We start from the raw sequence: 15,261 nt of genomic DNA, 5'->3' as shown, positions 1-15,261 counted from the left end.
ACCCACCCGCACACTAACCGCAGCCAGTGATGCTTGACTTCGGAGATCTGCTGGGAACCGTGTCTTATCAATCAGCCCACTGCGGGACTATGTTCGTTAAGAGAAAGTACGTTCTGTGTCTGATTTAGTAACTTTAAATAATGTCCTCGGTAATTAATTAGCATAATTGATGTTACCACTCTAGTTACAAAATCTGTTAAAATTACAAGCTTACTGCTATGTTTTCGGCATAGAGTGTTCAAAAACATTCTTTTTCGATCTCAATTTATTGCCGGTGCCTCTAAAGCTTAGAAATAAAAGCTTGGTCTCTAAAATCTTAAAACTTCATTGATATGTATGAGAAATCGCATAATCTAAACATTTCTGTAGAGCTGAACGGAACGAATCATCCAAGTGATTCGAATCTACAGAATCAGTTCACCTTGGTGATTCAAATCACTTATTGATTCGAATCGATTCAAATCAGTCGCTATTATCGAAATAGATTTAAATTATAATGATGAATTAGTTAGGTTTCAGTTAGGTTTCGTAAATTTCAGTTGGGTTTGTTTCACAGCGATGCTGTGTCATATACAGTTAAAAATTTCTTGCAAAACCTAAGAGATTCTCACGCATTCATTTTTAAGGACTTATGATTTTCCAATTAAAGAATTCGATGAATTCAGATAAGAAATAAATAAATAAAATGAAACATTTCTTTTGAAGTTTCTTAAAATTTACCATAGTTAAACGCATTATATGCAAGATGTAATATGCATATAAATATACGCAAGATATAACCATATCTATTTAATTTAAATTTAATGATTTATTTAATTTTTTCATCGACATTAGTTATAAAAATAACGATAGGAAGATAAATTCTTTTCGAATTTTTTGCAATTTTGATTTTTTCTGAAGCATTTGATTTGCAATTATTGATCAGAATCACTTGATTCGAATAGTGATCCGAATCGAATGATTCGATTCCGTGATGTGAATCACTTGATAAGAATCAGTTATTTGAATCATTTGATTTTAGTCAGTGATTTGAATAATTTAATTCGAAAAGCGATCCAAATCACATGATTAGAATCATTTGATTAGCGTCTCTGATTTGAATCTTTCGATGCGAAACATTGATCCAAATCCCTTGATTCGAATCAATGCTTTAAATAACTAGATTTGAATCACCGATATGAATCACTTGAATCGAATATTGACCCAAGTAACATGATTCAAATCATTGATGCGGATATCATGATTTGTATCACTTGATTTGAATAACTGATCTGTACCACTTGATTTGAATATTGATCTAAATCGCATGATTCGAATGAGTAATTTGCATCACATTATTTGAATCAGTATTCCTAATCAAATTATTCGAACCAGAGATTTGAAGCACGTGATTCGAATATTGATCCAAATAAAATTATTCGAATAGTTATTAAACTCAAATACTGATTCGAATCAAATTATTTGGATTAATGATGCGAATTAAGTGATTCAGAACAGTGACTTGAATCAAGTGATTCAAATCATAATGAATCATGTGACTTGGATCACTCTTCGAATCAAGAGATTCAGATCACTGATACGAATCATGCTTTGTATCAATGATTCGAATAAAGTGACACAAATCACTGATTCAAATCAAGAGATTCGAATAACTTATTCTTACGAAATGATTCATATTACTGACTCGAATCATGCAATTTGGATCACTGATTCAAATTATGTGACTCGTATTACTGTTCCAAATCATGCTGTTTGGGTCATTATTCGAATCAAGTGATTCATATCAGTGATTCAAGTAATGTGATTCAGATCAGTTATTCGAATCATGTTTTGGATCAATGATTCGAATTAAGTTACCCAAATCATTGATTCAAAGTAAGTGATTTAAATAACTGAATCTTATGAAGTTAGATCACTGATTTGAATCATGCAATTTGGATCACTGATTCAAATCATGTCATTCAGATTACAGGTTCGAATCATGCGATTTGGAACAATATTCATATCAATTGGTTCTGATCTGCGATGACAATACTTTTTATTATTTTTTTTAATTCATTGAATTCTTCCATTGGAGAATTTTAAGTCCTTAATAATGAATGCGTAAGAATCTATTAGGTTTTACAAGAAATGCCTAACTGTATATAACATAGTATATGACATGTCTATGACAGTGAAACAAAACTAACTGAGATTTAAGAAACAATTATTTATTATAATTTAAATATTTTCGTTAAAATCAACTGATTCGAATCACCGAATCAGTACCCAATTCTATTCTGAAGTTATAAAATAATTTAATAAGTATTTTTGGAGAAATGTGAAAAAAGACGGAATGAAAAGAAAAGAAAAGAGAACTATAAAATTTGACTTATATATATATATATATATATATATATATATATATATATATATATATATATATGTGTGTGTATATGTATATGTATATGTATATATATATGTATATATATATATATATATATATATATATATATATATATATATATATATATATATATATATATATATATATATATATATGTGTGTGTATATGTATATGTATATCTATATGTATATATATATATATATATATATATATATATATATATATATATATATATATATATATATATATATATATATATATATATATATATATATATATATATATATATATATATAATATATATATATATATATATATATGTGTGTGTATATGTATATGTATATCTATATGTATATATATATATATATATATATATATATTTATATAGCATAATAAATAAATGCAAAAAGAAAAAAAAACACGAAGAAAATTAAGAAAAACCATAAGTTTTATTTACTGCACATAAGCTACAAGTAAATAGAACTCATAAAATAAGTTCAAAATGTAGAGAAAACATGGAAAAAATTACAGAACAATGAGAAATACGTACAATATTAGAAAGCACTCCTTTTTTCGGATATAATCGTGTGAGCTGATGGTAAGATTACATCTTTTATTTTCCGGATTTTTATAATTTTTTTCCCTCGTTTTTGAATTTTTTCCCAGGTTTCTTGTTATTTTTATTATTATTTTTCTTTTTGTCCCCTATTTTCATTGTTCTGTAATTTTTTCCATGTTCTCTCTACATTTTGAACTTATATATATATAAGGTAAATCTTAATTAATTTTTATGAGTAATTTTTTCTCATAGAAAGCTTATAAAATACAAATTTAGTATTAAACTATTTCACAAAATGCAAATTCAAATCAAGAGTCGTTGCGGGGGTGTATATGAGCGAATGAATGGGAGAGTGAATGAAAAATGCAGATTTTATATTGTCTTTGAGAAAATGCGAATAGTTTGGTTTTAATTTTTGATAACTTCTTAAACTAGAGGGCAGTAATATAAAGATAAACCTGAAGCAACATTTGATGTTTTATATTCCGACTATCTTTTAAATAAATGTATTTCATTTTAAATAAAATATTTTATTCTTTCAGTCTTTTATTTTTTAATTAAAAAAATTTTGCTGACTCGCTAATTTTTTACTGCTGCGATTGTAATCATTCAGAAAAAATAGATCGCTGTAGAAGATTAGTCATTTAATTCTGTTTTATTGGTTTTTAATACTACTCTCAGAGATTTTATCATTTCTATCATTGAAAAGTCATCTATAAAGATAAAATCAACGCTACATTTTCTTATTTTAGCAACCATTTTAGTTTTAAAATTTTACAATAACTTTATTTTGTACTTACGTACTAACGCCTCCACAGCAGAAGTTTCGTTAATGCGCCAATAAAGAGCAATCCTGTTGTTCGCAAGCAGTTATTTTTTGGATTCATTATTGCCTTCTTGTTTGCTGATTTTTGACGCCATTTTTCAGTGCTACGAAAATGCGTCTTTGGGCTTTGCCAAAAAACAGAACAAGATGCAATTTTATTTTTTCAGGAGCGAAATATTTTACCAAAAAAACGGAAATATACCAATTTCCATGACATGAAATTTTAATTTGGTAAATGTACGTTTTGGAAATGTAATTTAAGACCATTTAACATTAAGACAGTATGATTCTATATCGACCCTTTTTCCACCGAAATCCGAGTGACTACTTTGATTTTAAATAAAGTGTTTTGATTTTAAATAAAGTGTTATATTTCATGATTTGTTGCAAAAATTTTAGGTGTAGATTGGCGGAACTTAGAAACCGCCAAATCAGTAGCTGCGGTGGCGTTAATACGCAAGCACCCTTTATTTTAATAGAAAATATGTTATTGTCAAGAGAAAGCATATATTTTGTATACTGTAATATGCATCTTGCTACCACTTAATCTACTTTATTGTTTCATTACCCGATATAGCGCGATATAGCAACGAATCTGTATTTTTTGAGCGGAACATATTCTTTCTTGGTGCTTACATTATCTAAATTTAATATCAGACTAGTTATGAAACTTATAATATAAATTCATTGGCCTGCAATAGAACGTTTTAACTGCTAACACAACGATTGTTAACAAAAGCTACTAAGTTTCATTTTAACAAACTTGTTTACATGCTTTATTATCCATCAAAGACACCTAAGAACTACTTAGCACATTTGTTTCAAATGCCTGTGCATGTTCTACTACTCATTTTAATAGCAAATTCACCACTGCAGCAATTTTCATCATTTCCAAAAATTTACTCAAAACGATAAGAACTACAAGTTCGAACATGTAAGTAGCAAAATTGAAATTCACTCTCACTTGCGTTATATCAGTTAATACTGGCATAATGTCTTGATTTTTGATTGAACGATTTGAAATTTCGAAATGCTTGAAAATATTCTTATTTAAAAAGGCGGATCGCAGGAGGTCACCAGATGCAGCTAGTGTTATATAAAAGTAAAGACTGAATATAATATTTAGCGTAAATACTCTTTCACTTAGTTAGGTTAATACTCATTGGCTTGGTCAATTCCTTTAGTCCTTCAATAATCCTATTAAGCTTATTTTTAATTATATTTTTCTTTGAAATTTATTCTTTACAGTTTTAGATCCGTGTATTTTTTTACAAAGAAATTTTAAACATTAGATTGAAAATTATTATTCATTGGAATATTATTTTTAACTCTCTAAACACTTCAAGGTTTCCTTATTAAATTAATTTTTTTTATATCTTTACAAGCAACTCATTCGTCTAAATATGTGCTAATATGATTCACTTTTTAAATATATTTTATTTCAATTTCATTATTATCCTTGGTTTGGATTTCATGGTGTCCTCTCTTTTCAACTGCAATAATCAAGAATAATAGTAAACTGTGCGCGTGCGTTGCTATGGCTCCCGCTGCTGTCTGATAATTTTTTCAGAATTCTTCTTTTTTTTGCTATTAATTTTGCTATGCATTAAGTTGGTGATTTTATTTTTGAGATATGGGACCAGAGAGATCCCATAAATACTTCTTGAGTTGTGAATAAAAGAGAATTTCATCATTCGAACGATATTTTTGCTTTTATTGTTTTAATTAAGAATCAAAAATACTAACCTACAGTTCAAACTGGATCGTTTTCGATACTAATTCTGGTGAATATCACAAATAAAGAGGGCCCAAACTAATTGACACGATCCCAAAAGTTAGAGTTGGAGCAAGAAGAAAACGATACCTAAACGATACCAAGGCCGAAACTTACCGAGGCTGAAAAAGTCAAAGAACGTAGACGGGAATACCTTAAGCGTTACACACAAACCGAAAAACGAAAGGATTCCATTCGCAAACGCAAGTATGAAGCCTGTCCCTCACAAAGGTACCAAAGTGGTTGAGATAATAGAACCCTACCGAAGAGCGAACGGTGACTCTCCGAACCCCTTTCATGCAAATATGAGAACTGGGTGTTGATCACCAGATAGGAATAAAGGGATCCATTGTCAACGTACCGAATAACAAAACCGCAGACTGTCTTCCACGCAATATAAAGGATTCATTCACTATTCATGTTAAATTGAAAAAACGCCGAGCTTTCAAATCATATTTTATGTGTGAACTTGTGAATCCGAAACGGGTGTATTATGCAGCTTACAATCTCCATCAAACACCATTGTACCAATCCGAAAATTTTAATATTGATCTCGATTGGCTGTTCAATGTCTATTCAGTCATCAAAAGAATTTACACTGAATGTGTCTGAACTGCATTCAAATATGTCTGCGAAATTTTGTACTGAGCAGTTCAAATTTTAATATTGATCTCGATTGGCTGTTCAATGTCTATTCAGTCATCAAAAGAATTTACACTGAATGTGTCTGAACTGCATTCAAATATGTCTGCGAAATTTTGTACTGAGCAGTTCAGGATTAACAGATAAAGATGTCCAAGATGAAAACACATTGAAGTTTCTTTTCCAAGAAAAACTAGACAACAACCATTTTTAGAATAAAGCAATAAACAACATAGATAAAGCACAAATTGAAGTACATAAATGGATATACTATAGTTTCAGTTCTATAAACAAGAACCTTCCTCAGTGACTAAGCAAATTAATTTTATTAAACGCTTAGACACTGAGAAAGGATTTGTTTATGTTGAACTTTTTCAAGATTTTCAACGAAAAATGCTAAAGATAAACTGAAATGCAGATACCTTTATACAAAGTTTGAATAAAGTTTTCGATATTCAAACTTAATTATTTTGGTTAATATCAATTTGGTTAATTAATTTGGATTCAACACTATCATTTATCAACATTTTTTGTCTGCCTATTACGTGAAACAAAGGCAGTCGAACGCATGTATCCTTCATAACTTCCAAAAAAATATTTTCCTGACCGTCTTAAAAAATAACATATTTAAACTTCCATATATAATTATTTTTTGAAATATAGATGCTTGCATTTATTCAGAAAATTTTATGATTGTTTAAAACGTTTTTCACTACTACATATTTACTATGAGAAATACAAATTGCAATAAACGATGCAGAAATAATTCTTTCTTTCTATTTATTTTTGTATTTCTAGTGACAAGATCAAAAGATAATGGCAGCAACAAATAAAGGACCATACAGAAAGCAATATATTGTATAGCTCATTTCCTTCAATACATAGCGGCAATTATTATATGGAATTTTCGAATACAATTCCGAAGCTTAAAAGCTTTAAAGGCAGCATCTTCGTAAAAGGATTTACCAAATAATTTCCGTTAAAGCTCTCTCACAAAGGTCAAAAAGCAATATTCCTAAGTTACTTTGTTATGGGCCTTTATTACGACGTTTGAGAGGTAGTACATTATGTTACGTTTTAATTAATGAGGATTATTTATTGCGCATTAGTATACTTTGCTATTCACATTTCCAAAAAGGCACATACATTTAATAAAACTATTAAATAATGTCTGACAGTTATTTTAATTACAATTATGCCTATGATCCATTCTCAGGAACATTATTAGAAAAACCTCATCAATCATTAAATTGAAAGATTATTTTAAGTTATTACTATAGACTTAATTATTTTCTTAACTTTCCATTATTTTAAAATTAATCAGTGAAGCATTTTTCTCAAATACTACACAAATTAATTTCCCGTTACTCAAGGAAAAACTCCTTAAGTTTTTAGTATTATTATTTGTTAATTTATTTATATGTAATGGGCGAAACTTTTCGTAAATACTTGTTAAATTTTCTTAGAATTTAATATCAATTTAGATTGTTAAATATTTTGCTATTCTAAATAAAGTCCCAAAACTTAGAGAATTTTTGACTTCTCAAAATAAAGCAGACTTTTCTTTACTTTTAAGATTAAAAATATTGATGACCATGAAATGAGTAAACACAGATTTTTTTGATCATTTCAGTTGGAATTAATCGATATTGGGTATCGGGTGATTCACACAATTAGGACCAAAACATTTCTTCAAATTTAAAGTCTTCAAAGTCATCTAAAAATTTTTTTGTATACTTCTTTAGCTACACTTATTAATATCTCATAGACAGCAGTGTAGTTTATTGACATTTGCTCGAGAAAAGAAATAAAATAGAAATTCACCAAATCTTGAATGCCAGGAAAATGACCTTAGAAGTTTAAAAAACAGTCATTTTAAGTTAATAGTAAGTAACTCAACTTAAGCCTTTATGTTAGATGGATCATAAATTGCTTAAATTAATTCTTTTTATCCACTGTAGAAAGAAAAAAAAATTTTGTTGCTGATATGTACAGAATAAAATTGTATAAAAAAATTAATCATTAAATAAATAAATAACTTTGATTACATCTAAGCATATTACAATGACACATAAACTTCATATTAGGTTAAAATTTGCTTTCCCTCTTTACAGTATTAGTGGTTAAAAAGAATTTCTGATAACACTTCAATGTCCTGGCATTCATAAGCCAGGAAAATGACAGCCAGGATAATGAAAAATTCGCCATTTTATAGTATATAACTTTACTTTAATTTAATATTTTGGCCGAAGACGTTCATGTTCTGCAGAAAACGACAGTATTTCTTAAAATATCTCAGATAAATCTATGTAGTTTTTGTAATTAATGATTTCAAGAAGGCAGGAAAATGACAGCATTTAAAACTACTCACCTTAAGAAAATTTTTTGAAATAGATTTTGAGCCAGAAAATTGGTTCTTTATTCATGCAACAAGACATGTTCAGATAGGAGGGTATCTAATCAATCTATTAATATAAGATATTCCTGGCGCTATCTATTTTGGTTATAAATCACTAAATAAAAGTAGCCAGGAAAATGACAGATTTTCATGGGACAAACAAATTATTGACAGAAAAAATTATTTTAAACGAAGTTTTAGTAAACAATACCCTCTGCGTATATTCTAGAAATGCTTACATAGGATAAGATAAAAAAAAATAGATTTTGTGAAATGTATGGGAAGTTTTGAAGCTAGTTATTATTGGAAATATTGTTTGGGACATGCCAGGAAAATGACATTTTGATATTCAAATGAATTTTTTAAGTAAACAAACCTTTGCAATGCTATTTATTAATTTTTTTATAAAAAAAAAAGTTCTTTTAGTATTATAGTATTAGATCTTGGAGCAAGGGACAGTGAGTTGTCATGTTTCGTGAGAATCACCCATATATATATATCGTTGGGAAGTGTGCAACAATACAAAATTTGAACGAAGTCGGTAGAATAGTTCCTGAGGAATCGAATTTTAAGAAAGTTGTATAGTTAGAATTCAATTCCTCAGGATCATTACTCATACATACATTAAACCACTTGACTCGTTTTTTTTCCATGTGAAATTACGCACTTCAAAATGATTTAAAAAGTTGTATACCTCACAATTAAACATTTTTTCAACTATTATAAAATAAAAAATTTTAAAAAGTTATTAATATTTATTGAAATTTATTTTTTTGGAAAGAATTATCTTGAGGAAAATCAATTTTATTATGAAGTGCAAAAATTTTTCAATTCACTTAAAAAGTTCCCGAGTTATGGCAAAATACGCAAAAAGTAAAATTAACATTAAGCGGTCCAAACTTAGGATTGCTCTCCTGACCAAACTATGGGGACCATATTTCCTAATTGTAACTATCCCCTATATTTTGAGGATTAGAAATCCAAATCCGTCGAAAAAAGGTATGTTCAATCAGAAAAAGTATGTTTTATGTATGGGATTTCGTAACTTAAAATATCGTCTGCGCTAATTAATCAGTATATTTTAGTTATCACCTTGAAAAATTAATATTAAGTCCTAGAACGTAAAGATCTGAGCATTAGATCAAATGTTACTCAAGGTGGTTCGTTTTATTTACTTATTTACTATTTTGGCTCACTATACATTTCAGCATGTAACTAAGTAAGTGGGGATTATTCTGAAAAATTTTCTGTTTTAATGTTTCGATAGGGTTCTGTAGGGCAATCTAAAATGGTGATGTGGCTAGAATGGGAGTGCCAACACATATATTCAGTGAATGATTAAAAATTTATTTTTTCACTATTATTTTAATAGTTACAAATTTTCATTGATTCGTATGGCTAACTTTATTGTTTACGCTGCATAATTTCCATATGACTGTATTTTTGACTAAGTAGTGGATGACTTTTTGTCAACTAAAAGAAACTTTTCCGTTCGTCTTCAACTTAACTCAAGTTTATCGCAGGAATCAGGGCTCGAAAAACCAACCGTCCGCCCGCCCTCGGCTGTCAAAAATTCCCTGCGGACAACAAATATCTCGAACCCGACGTCCGCGCGGACGGCCATTTTCCCATTAATATTCGTGATACATTTTCAATTTTTGTTATCTTACAAGAGTATAGCGCCTCACTTCTAAAATGACCCTCTAATCTGGAAATACAGCAACATACTGCGCTTGGTGGAATTGATGTTTTCTCTGTCTGGGAGTACTGCAGTGGTTGAAAGAGGCTTTTCAGCAATGAGCTTACAAAAAAACACATTACGTACTGGTCTTAAACAAGAAGCGTTAAACGCAATTATGACCATCCACCTAAATGGAGTTCATAAAAGAAATACTAGATTTTACTATTAGTAACCTAGTATTTGTAATCCTAGTAACTACTAATTCATTGTGCAATTTATATAAATGTTTGTAATAAATAAGAGAAAATTATATTTTTATTTATTTAGAAAATACGGGTTAGTTTCAAAGGAGGACGGGTACATTGTTGGACAAGCCGTCCTCGGGGACGGGTAAAATTTCTGACTTTCTTCGAGCCCTGGCAGGAATGCTTTTAGGCTTGACAAAATAATGTGTCATATTTGAAAGACGTAAGAAAGTCTGTTAAAGCAGTTTATACCAATGTTGAATCATTCAAGTTTTCAGCGGGTCGTTGATAAAGTGTATGTTCCTCGTAAATGTAAGAGATCCAGACTGCGAAAGAAAAACAAAGGAAAAAAACAGGAAGACGAATTTATCTACATTAATTTAGATTCCGTTGCGTCATGCATATTAAAGTATTTCTTGAGGAATATATGAAATAGTGATTTATTAAATACTATCTGAATACTCGTCATGATAGTTAACATTTACCACAATCAACAATTTTCTCCTGCACTTATCCCTTTCGAGGGGCCGCAAAAACTATTACCACATTTATTATAGCAGATACCTTGGTACCCATTTTAATTTATTTGTTACCTATTATAACAGAACGAATTATTATACTACAGGTAGTACCTATAAGCAAATTTAAGCATCATTGGTAAAATAGCGGCAATATAGCGACTTTTTATGGTATCCCTAAAGAACCTTTTAATTAAACTTTCTTTTACGTTCAGAAATTATAAAAAGAAAACTATATTAGTTTATCTGGTGCTTTTTAAAACAGCACTGATTACCATGCTACCAAATAATCTATTACCAAAATTGCTTAAACATCATTGGAGTTAATTACCCTATGGTGATATTAACAAGTAAATACCTTTTCCACATTAATTTTCCTTTTTAGTATCTAAATTATTTTTTTCATTTCAAAACCAGTTTATTTTAAATTATTTAGTTTTATAGATACACGTTTTAAAAGCGTAATTCTAATGACTAAACACATGGTTACAGTTAGCGTTATAAATAATAATACAGTAACATAGTCCATGTACATCGTCCACCTCGATCTTCAAGCTTACCTGGACATAATGAATAAAATTACCTGGCATAATGAATGAAAAATAGTTGAATAGCAAAGAGCCTGCACTTAATTTATTTGACTATTTTTCAATAGAGTACTTTTTTTTATCTATTATTAAATAAAATAATAAAAAATAGTGGCCGAGATAGCCAGGTCAGTAGAGTGATGGGCCCATGTCCGAGAGTTCGTGGGTTCGAACCCCGCCGGCCGAAGACTCTCCGTGTAGTAAAGTGACTGATGCACGTTAAATCTGTCGAGTTGCAAAATTCCTCCATATTCCCATATCAAATCAATACATCTGGGGTTACTGGATTGGAGATCGATCGTTCTCTGAGTCAGGTCAAAATTACGATCTGTGGATGAATGAATGGATGTATGAATAGATCCACCTAAGGCTCCTATACTATCAGAGCTGACCTATCAAGCAATATTGGAGCAAACAAGTTCGCAAGTTAACGTTATGTTAGTATTGTGCTTATGTTAGCTCTTTGCTCCAAAAATAGATGATAAGTTGGCCTGTCTAATTCAGGGGCTCTAGGTCCACCCTATAAACGGGTGTGACGTATGGTGAGACAGAAGTCGAATTCTTGGCCATAGATGGCGCCACTAGAAAACACGAACAATCGCACCCCCTCTGCCCAAACAGGCATACGTCAACAACAACAATAAAAAATAGTAAATAATTATTAAAGTTAATTTTTTCTATGGAATTTTTTTTTTTTTGTAAACAAATTTCATAATTGCTTCAAAAGATTTTCGATTCGCTTAAAAAGTTTTCGAGGTATTGCGTAATAAACAAAAAGTAAAATAAACAAATTTTCATATGGAAGGGAGACAAGAATCCCAAGCAAGGCAAGAAGCTAAAACATTTGATTGCTCTCCCGCCTTAATTATTGACTTGCTGCTGCTTTCCTCCCATCAAAAATACAAATCCGCCAAAAAAAGTTTTGAGATTTATTTTCAGAGAAAAATCGTTATTGTATCTTAATTCGTAACTTAAAATATTGTCTGAACTAATTATTTAGCATATTTCAGGTGAGACCTTATAACCATTATGCATAGAAAACCCGATCATTAGATAAAAAATTATCCAAAGTGTTCACTTTGTTATTTTGCGCACTGTGTATATCAATAACTAATATTTTCAAATGAACTTATTTTAAACGTAGAGTATAATTTTAAAAGAATCAGTTGTTAATAATGATGATTAAAGCATAGTTGTTACATGCCTTAGCAAAAATGTTCAGATTTTTAATTTTGTATGCAATACGAACTTATAAACTTTACGAACGTTTTTGCCGGATAACTAATTTGACTATTCGTTGGTTCATTCACTGATTCACTAATTAGCCAACTTACTATTTACTATCCTTTAACTAATTCATTAATTGATAATTCATAATAATTTTTAAGTTATACAAATTTACAGCATAGAACAGCCAACACAATTCTGAGTTTACGACTACATATGTTCAACTCCATAACCTTGTAATTTGAAACCCAAACCAGAAGACAAGGGAATTCCTTAATAAAACATTGGGACAAACTAGCCTTCGTGGAGGACTTCATGGTGGAACTAACCAGCATTTGCGTTACAGGAAGAAGAAAACAGCGAAAACCTCTCATGGTTAGTCTGACGGCAAGTGATTTTAACCCAGGATCTGTCTACCTCTGAGGATATTTTAGTATCGTCGTTGCTGCGAATCAGGAGCAGAAATCGTATCAACCAGCCACAGCTGGGTTCGAACCTGACTTACCTTATTTGAAGGTGAGGTCCCTATCCCCTGAGCTACCAGCTCTCTCTTACAAAGAATAACTTATACTTTTTCTGCTTAAAAAGTTTTGATAAAAATTAAATATTAAAATTTTGTTTCTTGTGATTGGAATGCATTCTGGAGCGCATGTTGTAGCTAATTTCTCATTGAAGTGTTATTAAAACAAAGTGTATTATTAAAATAAAGCAAATCATTAAAATAAAGCTTATTCTTAAATAATATTTTTAAAATATAATTCAGGGGTTAAAGCGTTCTCCCTTCAATGAGGTGAGCCAGGTTCGAATTCCAGCGGTGGCTGTTTAATAAAAACTCTGCTCCGGCTTACACCAACCACAGCGCAGACATAAAATATCCTCATTGGCAGACGGATAATGGGTTAGGACTCCTTTGCCGCTGGTCTAACCATGAGAGGTTTTCGTGGTTTTTGTTGCATGTAGCATAAAATGTGGATTAGTTTCCTCAAACAATCTCCTCGAAAGCTAGTTTGTCCTAATGCTTGATCAGGAGTTCTCTTATCTTCTGTGTTGGGTTCAAAATTGCAAGGCTACGGAGTTGAACATTGTTAATCCTGAACCCAAAAGTGAGTCAGCTCTGCAGTACTGGATATAACATAAATTACACTTTTGACAAGATTTGTACCCTTAAATAGAGAAGATTTTGATTTTTTTTTTTCAATTTAACGGGTATTTAACACCAGTTAGAAAATGAAATAAAATAAAAACTATAAATATTAAAGTAAATATTCGACTTAAAAAAAGGAAATAAGGAATATCAAAAGTAATCAAAAGTTTCATGGAACTTTATTAAATTAATAAATCATTTGAAACTTTTAAACTATCTTTTTCGTGGGATAACTATTTTTATTTGTCATAACAATTATCATTTCTAATAGATTTTTGGTGTAGACAAAATAGTTTTTAAGATGTTATAAATGGAAATAATTAAATATAATATAAATTTTAAAACAATAAAAAGCAAATATATTTTCAGCTTAACGCTTTTAATCTAGTCTATAATTAATTTTTAAAATTTTTATGTCGATCTAAATTACAATAATAATTAAGGTATTTGATAATTTTAAAGTGCATTTTAATAAATAATTACATTTGAATGAGTAATACACTTTAAATAAATAAAAATTACATACCTCAAAAACTTCTCATATTTATCTCTTGTATCTTCAACAGTACTTTCTTCTTACGTTATTAAGTCACAATTTTTAAGTTTTGTTAAATTTAATAATTATAGTATTCAAAAAAAAGAGAAGAAAAATTCGATAATTGATTATTTTAAGGGATAATTTTAATTGACTCATATATAAAATTTCAAAATTACGTTCTCAAACGTGCATCTCAACAAGTATATTTACTCCATCAAATTATGTAAATACCTTAAAAGGAGAAAAGGGATCTTATGTACAACGCGAAAGAAAACTGAACTTGCTCTGATAGAATCGTTCTTTGGAACTGTATTAACAGCTCAGATTTTTCCAGCAGGGGTCACTGTCTGACGGGGACAGTTTCCAATCATTTTACTGCACGCAGTGAGTTCCGAACTTTGTTTTCAAATATGTTAGTTAAACTTATTTTTAAAAATGCTCTAGAAAAAAAAGAAAGAAAGAGGTAAAAAATTCCGTGCATAAAAGTTCCGCATAAAATAATCAGTGTATAAAAATCAGTGTGGGGGGAATAATCGTTCCCTCTGATTTTTTTATAAATAGTGAAAAGATGAAATATTGCATATTATGTAATATTTGTAATTACGGTATCATTAAGATATAAACGTAAATGCTTTACAATACATACGATGTTGATAAAATACAATTACTGATAGAATACAATTTAAATTTTACATTAAAATTTAAAAGTTAAGATACTGGTAGTAATATTTGAGTA

The 15,261-nt window shown here is 29.7% G+C and overlaps 1 protein-coding gene across 2 annotated transcripts in view; it reads right to left on the bottom strand.

The window, feature by feature from the left end:
- Positions 1 to 14,812, bottom strand: part of LOC107438908 (adipokinetic hormone/corazonin-related peptide receptor variant I-like) — a 46,533-nt gene extending 31,721 nt beyond the window's left edge. For both annotated transcript variants that reach the window (XM_043044419.3, XM_043044418.3), the window contains exon 1: positions 14,514 to 14,812. The gene's annotated coding sequence lies outside the window, so the exon portion shown is untranslated. The remainder of the gene's footprint in view (positions 1 to 14,513) is intronic.
- Positions 14,813 to 15,261: the final 449 nt, after the last annotated feature.

The sequence above is a fragment of the Parasteatoda tepidariorum genome, chromosome 7 (genome assembly GCF_982258835.1).
Source record: "Parasteatoda tepidariorum strain Cologne lab strain chromosome 7, Ptep-v5.0, whole genome shotgun sequence".
Lineage (NCBI taxonomy): Eukaryota > Metazoa > Arthropoda > Arachnida > Araneae > Theridiidae > Parasteatoda > Parasteatoda tepidariorum.
This window is presented reverse-complemented; position numbering and strand designations above follow the sequence as displayed.